Source organism: Gobius niger (genome assembly GCF_951799975.1).
Source record: "Gobius niger genome assembly, chromosome: 12".
NCBI lineage: Eukaryota > Metazoa > Chordata > Actinopteri > Gobiiformes > Gobiidae > Gobius > Gobius niger.
In genome coordinates this window covers 9589468-9606017 of record NC_136863.1, presented here as the reverse complement: position 1 = coordinate 9606017, position 16550 = coordinate 9589468, and the positions used below count along the sequence as shown (strand labels likewise).

Sequence of the window (16550 nt, the reverse complement as noted above, 5' to 3'; positions counted from 1 at the left end):
AAAATCTAAAAATGTGCCGAAAATGCCCTATTGTAAATCCCAGTGATCTCAGGTGAGCTCCATCACTGGATTTGCATTTAAAGTGGACATATCAGGCATAATTGAGTTTTAAAAATCTTTTGAGAACTTCCGCATTCACATTTGACACTGAAGTACATCTCTCTGCAGGCGGTAGTGGGAATGACACGTTATAAAACAGTGCAGAACAAGCTTTTACTTTCAGCTATCGGCGTACTGACAAACACATGGCGCTGTGATGCACACACTTTTATTATCTGGCGACGGATTATGGGATTTAAAACTGTTTTGTGTTGCCTTTACGACGCAAAAAAATCCCCAAAATACAGCTTGGGCAGGATTACTCAAAACTGCGATAGTGAAAAGTCGATTTTGCATGACATGTCTCCCTTATGATATATGCCAACTTTTTTGCTACGGTGACCCCTCACTGTCCTTGAATCCACTCGAGCAAGATACACCTACTTAGGCTGAATATATTATAAAAGAGCTGGGTTGGTTAGGAATTAATAATGAATCTGAGTGCCTTTGGTCAGCGACAATAAAAGACGTAGAAGAGGAGGTGCACCGGTGCTTCATTAGGGCCCCACTATACAATATCATATCTTTATTCAGTGTAGCGTGTAATGTGCTCATATAATTGTATCATATATCAGAACGTGGGTGATACCACCGTCCAATCTTACATAGTAAATACAAAATTAATGAATGTCCATGGAAACATCTAAGCCCAATGGGATGCTTCTGATGTAATGTCAATATGAGAGTATAATAATCAGCTCAACTTGACAATCTATGAGAAATTCATGAGGAACAATACGCCGTTACTAATATTAGCATGCATGACAAGTATGAACAAAGGAGGGTATAAAAGTACATCTTATGAGTTGTGCCATGACCTATAGGGTTACGTGTGATGCAATTATGTCTGAATATATACTGTTATTCTAGTTCTTTGAATTCACATGAACTAAATTGTTTTAAAGTGTATCTAAACGAGGTCGAACTGTAGAACGTGTGTGATAGCAGGGGGCAATTTATTAGGGACAAAGGGCTGATTTATTCCAGACATTCCTGTTTAGTAGGTACTTCAGAGGGAGAAGACAAGAAACAAATCTGCAGATTCCAAAACAAAAAACTCTACCTCTTATGGTTCCAAAATTATGAGCAAAAGTTGGCAACAAAAAATATAAAAACATAAACTTTTGCGCAAGCTCAAACTCAATGGCTATTGTCTGAGGGCGTCGCATATAAATAGGACAGGAGGTCGACTGAGGTGTGATATATTAGAAGCAGCTCTGATGTCAGCCTCACATTCATTTCCTCGTTTAGATCGCGCTGCCTTGTGTTGTTACTTAAGGCGAGACACTGCAGGTGAATAGGGGAAAAATGTATATTTCCAGATATCAATTTGAAACTTTTGCTGTCGATCACTGGCATAAATGTGAGAACAAAATACATGGCAAGTTTTCTGTCATTTAACTTTTCATATACGAACAAGGTGTTTTATGCCTAAAAATGCCCCAAATTTCCCATCTTTTTGGCGACAAAATCTGAATAATGGATTGAGCTACATTCAAATTGATGGTTTCATTTTATTGATAAATGAGTTACCAAGACTTTCTCAGAGGGGATTTGGGATTTCTTGTTTAGTTTTAAAATAAGCTGTTTTTAGTGGAAAAAATTGTAAAAATGTAATTTTCGCCTTACTTTTTGACATTCAAAACTCAATAAATGGGGCTTAGGGATCAGATAATAAAAAATCCCTCATTGTTCAGTCCAAGGCTGGAAAATGTGAAGTATTTAGGTCCGACTGACGTGGACATAGTGTCGCCACAATGACAGAAAAATGTGTTTTGAGAAAAAGGCCCTTGAAATTGCATTCTCCCATATAAGTCTATGGGGGAACATTGAATCAGCGCAATATTTAAACATGTTATTGTGAAGTTTAGGCATTTTTTCTGTTTCCGGGTGAAAGCTTATATGTTCATGGACCAATTTGGGCCAAAACCTGAAAACTGAAAAAATTTAGTTTTGCCTGTAGTGTCTCCCCTTAAAGGGACTATACAGAGTTTAAAAATGTTAAAACTAAGTATTTTCATCCCCCTACATGTTCCAGCAATGTCCAAATGTGTAGAATGAGCCCAGACCTGTTCACCACAACTGCCTCTAAAAGCCTGCACTGTCCCTCAAAAAAGGTGTTAATTCATGCACAAGCTTTATATAGAGATTGCAGTTACGCATAAGACCTGAGGTGGCAGTAGTGAGTATAAAATGACCAAATTGCATCTAGTCTCTTCAAGCATTATTGGCTCTCACGTAAAACCAAAAACTTTATTAACCCCATCGTGAGCTAAACAATGTTCGTGTGTCGAGAGAAAGAGATAGCCTATGCCGGTCCCGCTGTGGCGCATGTTCACCCCTCACTCCCCCACAACCCCCTCTCCCTTTCCCCTTGTCGGAGTCTGGTTGGAGGAAAAGGCTGTTGTACATAACACCGCCATTGGCCATGAGTGTTCCTCCAGCCCACATACTTCCCACTTTAATGCGCAAAGTCTGGAGTAGCAAGACATCAAAGTGCGCACCCACTCAGTGCAAATTGTTATTCTATAGTCTGCGTTTGGCAACACAAGATCGGCCCCATAGGCCTTTGAAATATTGAAAATGGCCTGATATATCGGCCAATATTTGAAATATATTGGTCAACCTCTACTTCAATCTGCAAATAACAAACTGTAACTTTACTTAATTGTCTACTATTTCCAGACCAGATTTTTTTCCAGTATAGTGTATTTCTGTGTAATTTGTGTGTTTAAGATTAAGATGATTAAGATGATACTTTATTAATCTCACAGATGGAGAAATTGCATAAAGAAGGGTTATTATGCTTATTATATTATTATTTGGTTATAATCTCAAACGCACTGTCTGGTTAGAAAATGCAGTTGTAGTATTGATCAAAAATAGCTAAAAAGGTAAGGAAAGCATTCTCTGGATACTCAGAAGGAGCTTTTTGGGAGCGCTAAGAGTGGCCTCTGGGGAAGATTCAAAAGTTACTCAAAGATTACTCAAAGATGCGTTAGCGGCTCGAAACACAACTCCAGGTATGTTTTTGATGAGAGAACAACATTGTAACAAAGTAAAACGCTCTAGTAATTTTACTTTGTATAATACGTCCCCTTTAAATGATGAATTGGAGTTTGATTTTTCTGCTTTGTCCGTGGGCCCAGCGTGCAGATGCCTGGCCGTGGAGGGACATTTATGGTATAATGTTTTATTCACAAGAAGCGTGTTGAGTGGGCACTTCTTCAGGAGCCAAATCCCAGATGTGGCTCAATCTGCGGTGCCTTCACTGTCCTGACGGCGGCGCATTGATCACTGCGAGGTACACGCTGCTGAATAAGCGCATGTGGCTTATGCTATAGGCCTCAAACGCCTCACGAGAACCGATCCATCAAGGAGTATTGGACAAAAGCCAGAGAGTTGCAGGAAAATATTGGAGGAAGCTTCAAGCCTGAGACACACCAGAGGATTTTAAAATATTTAGCAATTTTAAAACATGAGACCAAGTGCACTGACCACAGACAAAAGGACACAATTAATAATCATCTCAGGCGTCGTATCTGCGGTGTGAGGGCCACAAAAACATACGCAGATAAAATCCAGGATTCAAAAGCGGCACAGGACCGGGATGGATTCAGCAATCACCAGAGAGCTAGAGGTGGTGGTAAGTTTCCTGATTGGCTGTTGCCCCAATAGCATCACTCAAACAAGCGACAATTTGCCATAATCTAATATACACAACTTTCCACAAGTGTCATCTGTAGAGTTCAGGAACAAATATCCAAAACTGAGCGTCATAGAAAATCTTCCCAATTTTCGTTGCCGTTAAACCTGTTTTATAGCAGGACTGTGTAGGATAAATCTACGGGGGAATGCTAATATTTCTGTTTTTCCTTGACCTGAAGGAGCATCTAAGGACACGATTTGCCTGAGAAAAACTAGCAGTCTGCTGCTTAACTGCAGACTGTTCCTTTGGACACTACATTCAATTGTCTGTTTCTGTGTCATTGTTGATTCCAAACTGTTTGGGAAGCCCCATGAGGCAACTGCTGCAGTGACATTGGGCTAAAGATAAACAATTGGATTTGGCTATTGCCTTTTTAATCAACAATTGTACAAGAGGAACAGCACCTGGTTTGGACTTCAGTATATACAAAACACTGCTGCTCCCGTCCAGATCAGAACCAGGAAATACAACCATATTAGTCCAGTGCTCAGGTCTCTGCACTGACTTCTTGTCTTATGGTAGAGCACCAAAATATAGTAAAACTGACATGATGCAACCTCGGACTCTGAGAACCTCAGGGAAGGGTCTCTTGGTGGTTCCAAGAGTCAGGACTAAACACGTTAATGCTGTATTTAAGTTTTATGCAACAAAAGTCTGGTACAGTTCACTGGTGCCAATGGCAAGATATCTTAACTGACTTTTAATAGATAGTTTTTGTCTATTGATTTTCACTTCTGCTTTTACATTTTTCCACATCCCGAAAGCCAGAAGCCGTGTAAGCAGACCAGGTCATCAAGGCACTGAGGCCTGACCGCTACCCAGTCCTCTTTGCACCCGACCCCTAGAAAACACACTGTGGCTCTAGATCATTATTTTAAAGCAACAAAATTTAAATTCAGGCTCAGTCCCACAGCTACAGCCAAATCTAACCAACAGCCTGTGATTGATAAATACTGAATCCTTCATTTACTAGATCATTTGAAAATATTAATGTGCAAATTGGAAATAAATTGGGTCTAAATGTAAGTATGTATGTATGTATTTAAGAAAAAATAGCCTCAATTCACCTTATTCTGCCACGCCCACTTTTGCCTCTTTTTGCCACAGAGCGGTACTTGCATTGACACTTCCGGTCAAGCGCAAAGTCCGTTAAGCAGAGGATGAAGGAAAATGTTTGCCGCTAAATTCTGATGTTTAGTAGATTTATTTGTGTAAAATGTCCAAAGTTCATTTGCACGAACAAGGCAACACTGCACTGTTTCTCTGCGCGGCCTAAAAACAGGTTTGTATTCATGTAGTAACTGATTTTATTTTGACTTCCCCAGTCCTATGTAACTATTGTATGTAACCATTTTTTTGTCTTTTAAAAGTACTGAAAAGAGTGCTGCTAAAGTACCGGATCGATAATGAGTATCGATAAATCCTTAACGATAACCATCCCTACAACTCAGACTGCTGCCTCTGCGACCCGGCCCCCAGATAAAGGATATTTACAAAATAAACCAATGGACTTTCATGGAGTTCATCTTAATTGCTCAGGTCTAATGGCAGGGTTTTTTTCCCCTCACATTGTTGAGCTGCTTTTTATGCTAAATCAAAATACTTTTTCACTCTTACAATATGTTTGATTTAAACTAGGGCTGTGCAATTGATCAGAATTCAATTATGATTTCAATAGTTACACTACACGATCACAAAAATAGTATAATCGAGAAACGGTTTGTGTGAGCGCATCTGATCAGCTGAAGTACCAGTGCAGCGTGATAGAACTGTTAATAATATCAAACTAATATTTTTTATACCTAGCTCTTGAGAAAACGCCACTGTTAAGTGCTCACCTTGTGACCAGCTCGACATCCTTTGCCCAGGCACTGGTTCTGTCTAAAACTCTTCTTCGCGAAAGCGACTACGTGTGTAGTCGCTTTCGCGACTACACACGTCTGCGCCAACGGACCCTCTGACCACCACTCACACACATCATTCATCCTGGCCTATTGTGCATGTTTTTAGTGGTAGGGGAAACCGGAGTACCCGGAGGAAACCTACGCAGACACGGGGAGAACATGCAAACTCCACACAGAAAGGCCTGTCCAGGTGGGAATCGAACCCGGACCTTCTAGCTGTGAAGCGAGAGCACTAACCACTGCGCTACCGTGCCGCCCAGAGCTCTTATTGTTTCATGCCGCTGTGATGATTGTTTCTGTTCCCTTTGCATTTCACGTGCTAAAGGCTCATGCTTTGGTCTGACATAAAAACATTAGCACTGTGTGATGATGTCATCAGGCTGTGTGGCTATGTTTGCTTGGACAGGTGTGAGGGCTGGCCAGCAGGGGGGCAGGTATCTCTCAATAGAGGATTAGTTTTGAAACGTGAGCATATTTAATATTTCTATTGTCCAAAGAAATAGTTTTGCATAGTTGTTTTATTTTTATTTTTAAAATGAATAAATAAAATAAAGATTTTTTTTTTTAAAGCAATACTTGTTTGAATAATCGTGATTTCAATTATTACTAGAATAATCGTGATTATTATATTTTCTATAATCGAGCAGCCCTAATTTAAACATTTAAAATGAAACAACAGCTCAAACAACAAATAAATGTTTTCCATCTCAGCACCAGTTAACACTAAACAGTTTCCATTTTACTCCACTCCACATTTTTTGTTCCTTTGTCAGGTCTGCTCTTTTGTACTTGCTGTAGTTTCTAATTGCTGTTGCCAAAATGCAATTTCCCCATTGTGGGACAAATAGTTAAAGCTGAAGACCAGTCAATTAAAAAGCACCATGCTGATTATTGTAATTGACCCTCGATTTGTTCACAATTAAAGTAATTTTAAATTAATTACACAGCCCTTTGACTAACTGTGTATAATTCATATGCAAAGCAAGTTGGAGATGTGATTATTGTACTAACTGTAGTCGTTACCCTGCTTACACAGACATTTCCAGTGTCACGTTCATTTTCCCACTAAGCCGTGTTGAGTACACTGCATCCTCTGTAAGTGATGAAGTTGTCTGACGCTACATATTAATTAGTCATAAAGAGTACAAGTCCTCCGTGCGAGTAAGGCCGTGTAAACTGTGCGGAGATGGCTGTTCCGCGGATGAGAATGGATTTGTGCTGCCTCAGCCATAATGATGAATAATAGCCTTATCGCTGTAGCGCATGGAAACACGCCACGATGCTATCAGCTCATTTCCACACTGTATTCCAGCGCGGCTCTGTTCTGACAGTCCGGTCATGTGCGCGATGTGGGCTTTTTGGCAAAGGCTTTGTTTTTTTTTTTTACTCCACACAAAACAAGTCAGAAAAGTGGCAGGTGCGGGGAACGTGGCACATCAGCAGTATCCGCAAAAAGTCACCACTCTCCCACCAGGGACGTCCTGTCATTAAAACAAACAGTAGGGACCTGAGGAGTGCATTAATCAAAGTAGGGCAGGTCTACAACACAAAGGCACATGAGGGTGGGAGACCCCGAGCACTGGACCCAACACATGAGACCTGCTAGACCCTGCACACCCTCCCATGGATGTGCACTTTAGATTTGATTAGATTAGATAAACTTTATCGTCCTTGAGGGGAAATTTGTCTTGCTGCCACACAAAACCAGCAGACACATTCAATTTATATTCACTTATGAGTAAAGTATCTCAAAAAAGTCACTAATATTCAAAATGCATACAAGTTATAAAAATAATAACACTTCAGTCCCACACATCAATCATTAAAGAGAGGATACAATATGTCCTCTCCTGTCGAAACACTAAAAGTGACACTAAATGGGTGATGAAAGATCTGTTGTTTTTGAAGCTCTATGATGTAATGGAGGATTTTCAGACTCAGTTCAAGATGGTTCTCGATCATTTGAGCTTTTGTGAGAACCTTTTTGTTGTTTTTTATCTGTTTCAGAAAGGTAACTGACTTTCACTGTCCCTCAAAATAGAGTTTTTCTATGTGTGTTTTGCACTGCACTGTTAGAGGGTCAACCCCAGCAGCAGCAGCAGCAGCAGCAGCAGCAGCCCCATAGCGGATGAGGCTCTGGAAAATGGCTTCATAGAAACAGCTCATACATTTTAAAACTAAAAGGAGCCTTCGTAAAAAGAGGAGCCATTGGGACAGTTTGGTGCATAGACTTAAAGAGGTGATCAATGTGCACACCCGGGTATCAGACAGACTTGTCTAACTCTATTTGTCTGCCTTTGATGATAACAGGGTCAAGTGTCAGCAGGGCCCTGAGATAAAAAAAAAAAAATCCTCTTTTGTTTTGATTGTCTTTAATGTTAAGTGATGCTCCGCACACCAGGAGAGAAAGGAGTCTATCTCATTGTTCAGAGCTGCCATCAGCATGTAACATCAGGACAGTGAACTAAGGATGTTCTGTTCAATTTCTTGAATTGATATTAACTGGTCTCTTCATCAAACAATTATGAATTAACTTAGCTACCAGCTTGATGTCTCTGGACATGACATTTTTATATAAACAAGCCTTTTTTTTCCCCACGAAAAATAATCACAAGCCATGAACAAAAAAAGTGGCATCGTCGACTGGTTCAGAAGCTTCTTCTCACTCTTTTAGTCAAATGTCTGACTGGCTGCTCTGCCCACTCCTAAGAGGAGGAAGTAGGTCTTGCATAAACTCACCCATTGGCTGATTACACCAAAACTATTTCACTCGATATTACTGTATCACTTTTTTTTTTTTAAGTAATAATGTGTGATTAAGCAGAATTGTTATTGCCGCATCACTGCAAAATATATAAAAAAGTCTGACAGAGACTTACACATTTTACAAACTCAGCCTAAAACTAAAATGCATGGTAACTAACAAATGGAACAAAATTCTGTTTTAGTCATAAATTTGCCAATTTTCACCTTGTTTTGATTCTAGCCAAACATTTAACTAGTCTTCTTTTGGCTCCATATGATAAAAAATATATATATATTAACAATTTTTGTTTAAATTTATTGGAACTCGCTGTGTTGAAATGGTTTTGTAAATGATTACAACATTGGTAAAGTCAATTTTCAAGTGTCCTTTTTTCATAATAAAAAATAATAAAAATAGGTGACCACTATAATAACACCACGAGACTGACCAGCCCTGGCACCTGCTGCTGGGAGTCCGTCAGAGCTCCTGTTTTCCTGCTGTGTACAGCCTGTAGCTGAGTCCACTCCCTGTCAGGCTCTGGCTGACCAACATCAATGCCAACCATTGTCCAATTATTAATTAAATGCATGCAAGCATAATCAGATGCAGCCACAGGGACCTCTGGGACGCTAACATAGGATTGATGCTGAATTTAAATTGCAGATTCCCTCCACTTTTCAATACCAGCAAACTGTGCTGTTTTAAAAGTCTGGCCTTTAAAATTTAGCAGCACTTTGCACTTGTTTAACTGTGAAGCAAACTCAATGTTCCCAGAAAATCCACTCAGACTAAACGGTGGGCTCGGCGTGGCCATGCAGCTGTGGGAAATGTTTACATCCACCAGTATGAGCCCTGTGCTGTTTGCTATGGCTTTATACTCTTCACTCCCTCCAGACACACAGATGTAAATGCCACAGCGCTCAGAAGTTACCAAAGTCGACTCTGCCGCTCCAGATTTCATTAACTTTACTTAATGTACTTGCTATGGCTCCGGGGTATTTGCACCATGTTCTACGCTCTTCTGTTAAAATAATAAGATCTATCAGTCAAGAGCCAGGCAAAACAGCTTCATTTGCAGAATAAAGGTCATCAGAGTCCGACTTTTTGAAGGGCCGTGACAAGAAACACTCTGAGAAACACCAAAGTCTAGATGAAACTCTGTCACAGGAGACTGCTGTACAACACATCCCAGGGTTCACGTGTCGCGCTTAAATTTACTGACAGGTTGAGTGCTGAGCCGACAATTATGTTTGTGGAAGTGTGGACCAGCCTAGACACTCAAATGATCCCAGCCCTGCTCCTCTGAGCAACATATGGGCTTACAACCTTTCATAATTGACCTACCATTACGAGCGACCGCATAAAAGAAGATGATTAAGCCTTAGACTTTAGACCTGGTATATTGCTAGTTTATTGTTAAATGCACTAAAAGCATTGACGAACTAACTGAACTTTTGCACATTTTAAAATTACTATGCGTTTTTGTTTTGTGCTGTGTGCAAATCTCATTCAAAGGAAAGACCTGAGTAATTTTGAGATATTTTGTCGCTTCCTCTTCTTATTACTTTCATGCAAATGGCCAGGTATCTAAGTGCCACTGGCAGCCCTCTTCTAGCAACCTTTTCTGTGAACAGGAACAACAGAATGAATTATTTAACGGCACAGATTTTCTATAAATTACACCATAATTGCGATTTACCAAAGCAGTGCATTTGATCACATGGAAAGTGGCTGCTTTCCGTGAGAGAGAGAGAGAGAGAGAGCTGTAAGCCATCCGCAGCCTCGCTCTCATTAATCAGCTCTAATTAAAGGTATTGATCAGGCCCTGCATTGAGAGGTGTACGGATCGTAAAGACACAACAACATACCATCAGCTGTGCGCACGCTCAGCCAATCACGCGTCCTTCAAAGCTCCTTCACTTTGAGAGAAAAAGCAGACGAAGATGTGCCTCTCATTCTCATTACACTGTCAGAATTCTGCGCACTCGCCCGGCCGCTCCTGTCCTTGGCTCCGGGCGGCGGCCACTGGAGCTGAACCGCCTCAGTTTGTTTTTGTTTTGCCGTGACCTCGCGCCGCTTTAGGAGGAAACGCTCTTAAATGACGGCGTGAAGCCGGAGAGCGGAGCAGCAGACAGACACAAGACTTACAGACCTGACTTTTTTTAATAGCGACAGCTCAGAGCTGGGCGGTTGCACAGTTACTGGCAATTATTTGCAATTGTGATTCTACTTGTGGATGGTGTTTTAAAATGAAGTTTCATTTTTAAAACACACCCAGGAGGAGCATTAAGGCGTGGGGATACTAGAATATTAAACCAATACAAGAATTGCATGCATTTAAGAACATGTTTATAGCGGTAAAAAGTAAACTATAGACGCTGTTGTTTACAAGGACTTTATATGTTTCTCAATAACTGGGGGATTTGTAAATAGCTATTTCTATTTTACAGTAATTATTCTTTCTGTTTCATTTATCTATTGTTACTTTTAGATGTATTTTTGCCTTGATGGTCCGAATACTGACTTTTCCCGTGAAAGAAGTGTGAAAGGGAGCAACACACTGACGGACAGTTCCCTTGGGATCAAAAATGTATCTACTGCAAGTGTCTAGCAATTTATCCATCTATTAAACAGCTCTTTTATACCCGAATAATTACATTAATACACAAATTATTTACTATACATACATTTTTATCTAACATAAAAACACTACCATGAAACAATTGTTTATTTATGACTTGTTAAGCTTATTACGCTTCCCTCCATAAGAAACTATGTAAAAAATGAACTTGTACTTTCACAGGTTTAAGTATTTTGTCACAAGGGATTGATTTTTAGGTTTCTTGAAGCGTCACTCAATGTTTTAAAGCAGCGTTTCTCAACTGGTGGGTCGGGAGCCAAAAGTGGGTCGCGGAGCCCTTTTCAGTGGGCCATGAGCCTTTCCCATAAAACATTTCTTTCCATATTAATCTACTGAGAAAGTATAGAGACACGACTTTAATCTGTTAAAATGACATCACGATTTCAGCTTTTTTGGTTAACAATAATTTGCAAGGGAAATACAGTATTTGACGCTAAGTATAAAAATTTAATTTTGTTTTGGGTCGGGGCTTGTCATTCTGATGATAGTGGGTCCCGACACCACAGTTGAGAACCACTGTTTTAAAATATGCACTAAATTACAGTAACATGTTCCCATGTGATATATGTTGATTACCTGCCATTGCCACAGGGAGACGATGGCAAATATTATCATTTCTATTAGACACGTTTAACTAAGCATAAGGATACTGCATATGATCACTCTGCATGCAAATCTTTAATGGGATTTTTTCCCTTAAAACACATGAGGGGAAATTAGTTTGAATCACTTACACTATTAATTACTACTACTATCTGCGTTTGTTGAAGATGATTGCTTCTGAAATGCAATCTCTCCAACAAGGAAGAGCAAAGGTGAAATATTACTGTATCTGTGAGAAAATTGTTTTGATAATTGGTAGCATTTACGATTGTGTTTCTTCAGTAAAAGCAGCAGTTGGCTATGTAAGCAAAACAGCCGTTAATAGCTGTTTTAAATTATAGCTATGATGAAGATGAATTTCCAGTAAAAGCACATTTATCACTAAAGAAAGAAAATATATGTACCTTGGTGCATAACGCGCGGCAAACATCAGTCAAAGTCGGCTGCATTGCCGTAAGTAGCTTTTATGAAAAATGACTTCATGACGAATGGGTGTAATGCGGGGAAGCCATGCACAGAGTGGACCCACAGGCCGGGGCCCTGCATCAGGGAGGGCTGCCAATACACAACATGACATGCAGGGGCCCCCAAAACCAGAGAGAGAGAGAACAACTGCTTCTCCATAAAGGCTACCCCCCCATGACAAACTTTCAAAGTAAAAATCCAAACTTGCACCACATTCTTACATATTGCAAACCAGTGATTACGCACAAGTTTCATCTCTCTTCAAACGACTCCTAATACAAGTTTAATCTGTTGGTCTCCTGTAGTCTTCACTCGACTGCCATCTAGTGGCCATCAACATGAGGACCGTACACAGAGCGAGACGGAACCCAAGTATGCCAGCACCTGTCATCGTTTAAGCCCATCGTTTCTTTGGAAATCTTTCACTGACGAAAGGAAAATTGAGTAGTGTTTTGAGTGCAATGGCTGATAACCAGAGAGCAAACTATAGGATTAGGCAACTATGAATTGAGGGGAATGAAAACAAGTTGAGGACGCAAAAAAAAAAAGAATAACATTACTTAAGTTAAAATAAAATGGCATGCGTAAAATAACGAACGTGTCATCAGAAAATGCACAATACAAGCAGCTACCATAGGTTACTTCAGCATCAGCTTTCAAACACACATTAAACGAATGGACACACGCAAAAAGTCCGAAAGTCCCGTGCAACCGACTGCAGTCCATTGTACACCGCTCTGAATGATACAGCCCTCTTTGGCACAGCGGACACACACCACGGACGGACCCGCCAATAGCCTAATTAAATAGAAAGCACTATTTGTCACATCGAGCACCAGCGTGAGCTCCAAGCCCCGTGCATCGGCTCACGGACACGAACAAAACCCACGGCAATTAATTTATGTTTATCCATAAGCACTGTTCAACCACAGAATATTACATGCGAGTATCTATGTTTTTTTTATCAAGTCTCGAGTTTTGAACGTGAACACTTACCGTGACTGGAAACGCGGGAAAGTTGGTTCTTGAGAAAACAACAGGTCCAAGCGCGCGTCAGGGGCCGGGGGAAAGGATCAGAGGGGGTTTCCAGGAGTGTGGTCCCAGTGCGCAGGGGTCCGTCCCGGTGCACGGTGGGTGAGCGGTCCGCTGGTGAGGAGGAGGAGAGCGGTGGGGTGTGAGCTGAAGCCTCCGCAGCTGCTCTCTGTCCCTCTCTCTCTTCTAGTCCTGGCAGTCTCTCTCCTCTCTGAGTGGCTCTGGGGTGCCCCTGATGCGCGGCCCACTTTAAACTCCGCTGACGTCACACGCATGCATGACGCTCGTGCACAGTATCAACAGTTATGAATATTAATATTAATTACAACAACGATGATGATAATGATAATAATTTCCTTTTTGTCTTTTATTTGCAAGAATACAAGATTTTACTTTCAGTTTGCTCACAAAAACACATTTCATTAAAAGTAGAGCCAAGAAATACAATGATATTAGTCCAGTGCTCAGGTCTCTGCTCTGGCTTCCTGTTGCTCAGAGAATAACCTTTAAAATAGCTCTGCTTGTGTAAGTCCCTTCTCGGTTTAGCGCCAAAGCACTTCTCAGACATGTTAGAGCCATATGAACCATCTCAGCTCTGAGAGCCTCAGGGTCTCCTGCTGGTTCCCAGAGCCAAGACTAAACACTGTGAGGCTGTGTTTCAGTTTTATGGTAAAAATAGTAAACGGTCTCAACTTATATAGCAGTTTTATACCTTCATTAGGCCCAAAGCGCTTTACAGCAAGGAACCACTAACTCATTCACACTCTCATTCATTCACCAATGCAGTTCTTGCCCAAGGACACAACAACAGTGGGCGTCTTCAGGAGCAGGGATTTTAACCCCGACCTACCGATCATGATGCGACCCGCTCTGGGGACCCCGGCTAAAATCTGGACTCGACTTCCAGAAGATGAGAGGCAGGTCTCAACTCTGACAATGTTCAAATCAAGCCGCCAACCCTTTTTCTTGGTTGCTGCTGTGCATATGACTCTGAAAGTATTTTCTGCACTCTTCACTTTAAATATAATAATATTAATGAATATGTTTATGTTTAATGGGTTGTTTTTATCTGCCTTTTATGTAACTGTGAAGCACTTGGAAATGTTTTGTGTACAAATTGTGCTCTACTTTTGTCCTGCCTTGATCAAAACAACCCCTTTTTGTCAATTGTTGAGGGCCTCATGTGATTAAAAATATATGGTCGGGTTTGCCGCAGAGAATTGGTGCAGTCGGTGGTTGAGTGGTCTGGTTAGCTGACATGTACAGATCACTGTTTTGGCCTCAGAGTCATGGGTCGTTTGTGGAGTGTCTCCCTGCTTTTCCACCCCTTTCACCATTGGCTGTCCTGTTGACTACGGAACCAAAAAATATTTCTAAAAATAGTGTGGCTCAGCATTGACCTTATATTTCATTGAAACAAACCAATCAAAATGAAGCCCTAAAGGCACAGGCAGGAATTGGCTGGACTTACATAAACTTAAAGAGCTTTCAGCACCACGGCCAGTTCTCGACCTCCTCTTCAATCACATATGTTCAGAGAATGTTCAGAACAGAATAATTATTATAATTATAGTCTATTTTCTCTTCAGGGGTGAGCATGCTCATTCATCTATAAACCCAAGATGACATTTCTGTCTCCTACACTTATGTCCCAAGGTGATGGTTAGACTTGGCGGAAAATGCACAGGTACGAACAAGAGATCAAACTGTTTTTGTCACAGATTCACACTCTCAGCGAATCAGTACAAATCATCATGCTCCAGTATTTCTTTGAAAATATTTTAACTTCAAACGTCCACTGCATCTTATTCAAAGTCACAGTGAGTAACGCTCATGAGATCCAAAGCTACTGTAGTGTGTAACAGTAGTGTGTAATTGTACATGTTTGTTTTGCTGTTTTATGTGGACCCGCAGGAAGAATAGTTATTGCTGCGGTAATAATGAATGGGGATCCATAATGAAGATAAAGTACCTGATGTATCCACCTCTAGCCAAAACAAGTTCAAAAGTCTTTCTCAGCAGCTCCAAACACTCACCCTAGCCCGCTGACGCCATAGTTAAGACCTAGTTTAGAAGGAGTGATACTTGGAAAGCCAAATCATTTCTTTAGGTACGTGTCAGTCGCTGCCAAAGCTAGTAGAGCAGACCTGTGGTTAACTGAGCAAAACATGGCCGTCGATCTGTGCACCACCCCACATGCACTTTCACACAGGCAAAGTGGGTGATGTGCCTTGCCCAAGGGCTTGTCATTTAACTGGTACTGAACAGCCATCTTTTTCCAAGTATGAGAAGTCTACCTGAATCACTGTCGGCCCACAACCATGGTGACCACCTCCAGTTAGAGAAATGTGGGACAAGTTGTGTAATTTGTCGGAGGGACAAAGAAATTGCTTGTCCTCGGGAGTTGAAATTCGGTCACAAGTTCGTACACAAAGTCGTATTTTATGCCACAGACTTTGGCTTGCCCGTTCAGAACCATAAGAGACTTACTGTTTTTAGTAAGTTTATTCTTCTCTTTCCAACAAGTACAGTATTATCTACTGATGCCAACTTTGCTGCATACAATTGAAACCGAGCGTTCTAATAAACCTAACTTGATATTCCTTTACGGAAGCTGTGCAACAACATATTGAATAATCCTACAAATCCATGACAAAAGCAGCTGATTCTTGTCTTGTTTTCCTGGTTCTATCATGTTATTACAGTCCTATGAGCCCACGGCAGCGTGAATGTGATGTAAATATCAGCTGTCATGAAAACAAAGGTGTATAGCACTTGATGGTGCATAATAAGGGGATGCTTAATAAAGTGATAGGTTGCGTTCACGTTCTCAAATGTGATAATGTCATTGTGTCAGGTGAAGGGCAGGGGCCAATACAACTCTTTGGGGGAAATACAGTTTTTGTAAGAAAACTCCAAAACAAAGTATTTGGTAGTGATTGGATTCATAAACCTGACACATTATTATTATTATTATTATTATTATTATTATTATTATTATTATTATTATTATTATTATTATTATTATTATTATTATTATTATTATTATTATGTCCTTTCTACTGGCCAACATCATGCTAAAGTTTTTTAAATACTGTTTCTACTTTTGGACACCTTTATGAGGAAATAATTATTTATACATTGTTTGTGTATACATGTTTATACATGCTGACAGACAGTGTTGGGGGAAATGTACATTTTTTAAACAGGAAAATGCAACACAAACATATTACATTTTTACAACTGTAATCACTAATACGCAATATATTACAATTTTTAAGCAACTTGCCCAACACCGCTGACAGAGGAGACTATGATCTTTGAGACAGTTTTTGAGACATTAACCAAAAA

General features: G+C 40.4%; 1 protein-coding gene across 5 annotated transcripts in view; it reads right to left on the bottom strand.

Moving 5' to 3' along the window:
- Positions 1-13408, bottom strand: part of megf11 (multiple EGF-like-domains 11) — a 210726-nt gene extending 197318 nt beyond the window's left edge. For all 5 annotated transcript variants that reach the window (XM_079568181.1, XM_079568183.1, XM_079568185.1 and 2 more), the window contains exon 1: positions 13164-13408. The gene's annotated coding sequence lies outside the window, so the exon portion shown is untranslated. The remainder of the gene's footprint in view (positions 1-13163) is intronic.
- Between the last annotated feature and the right edge of the window lie 3142 nt (positions 13409-16550).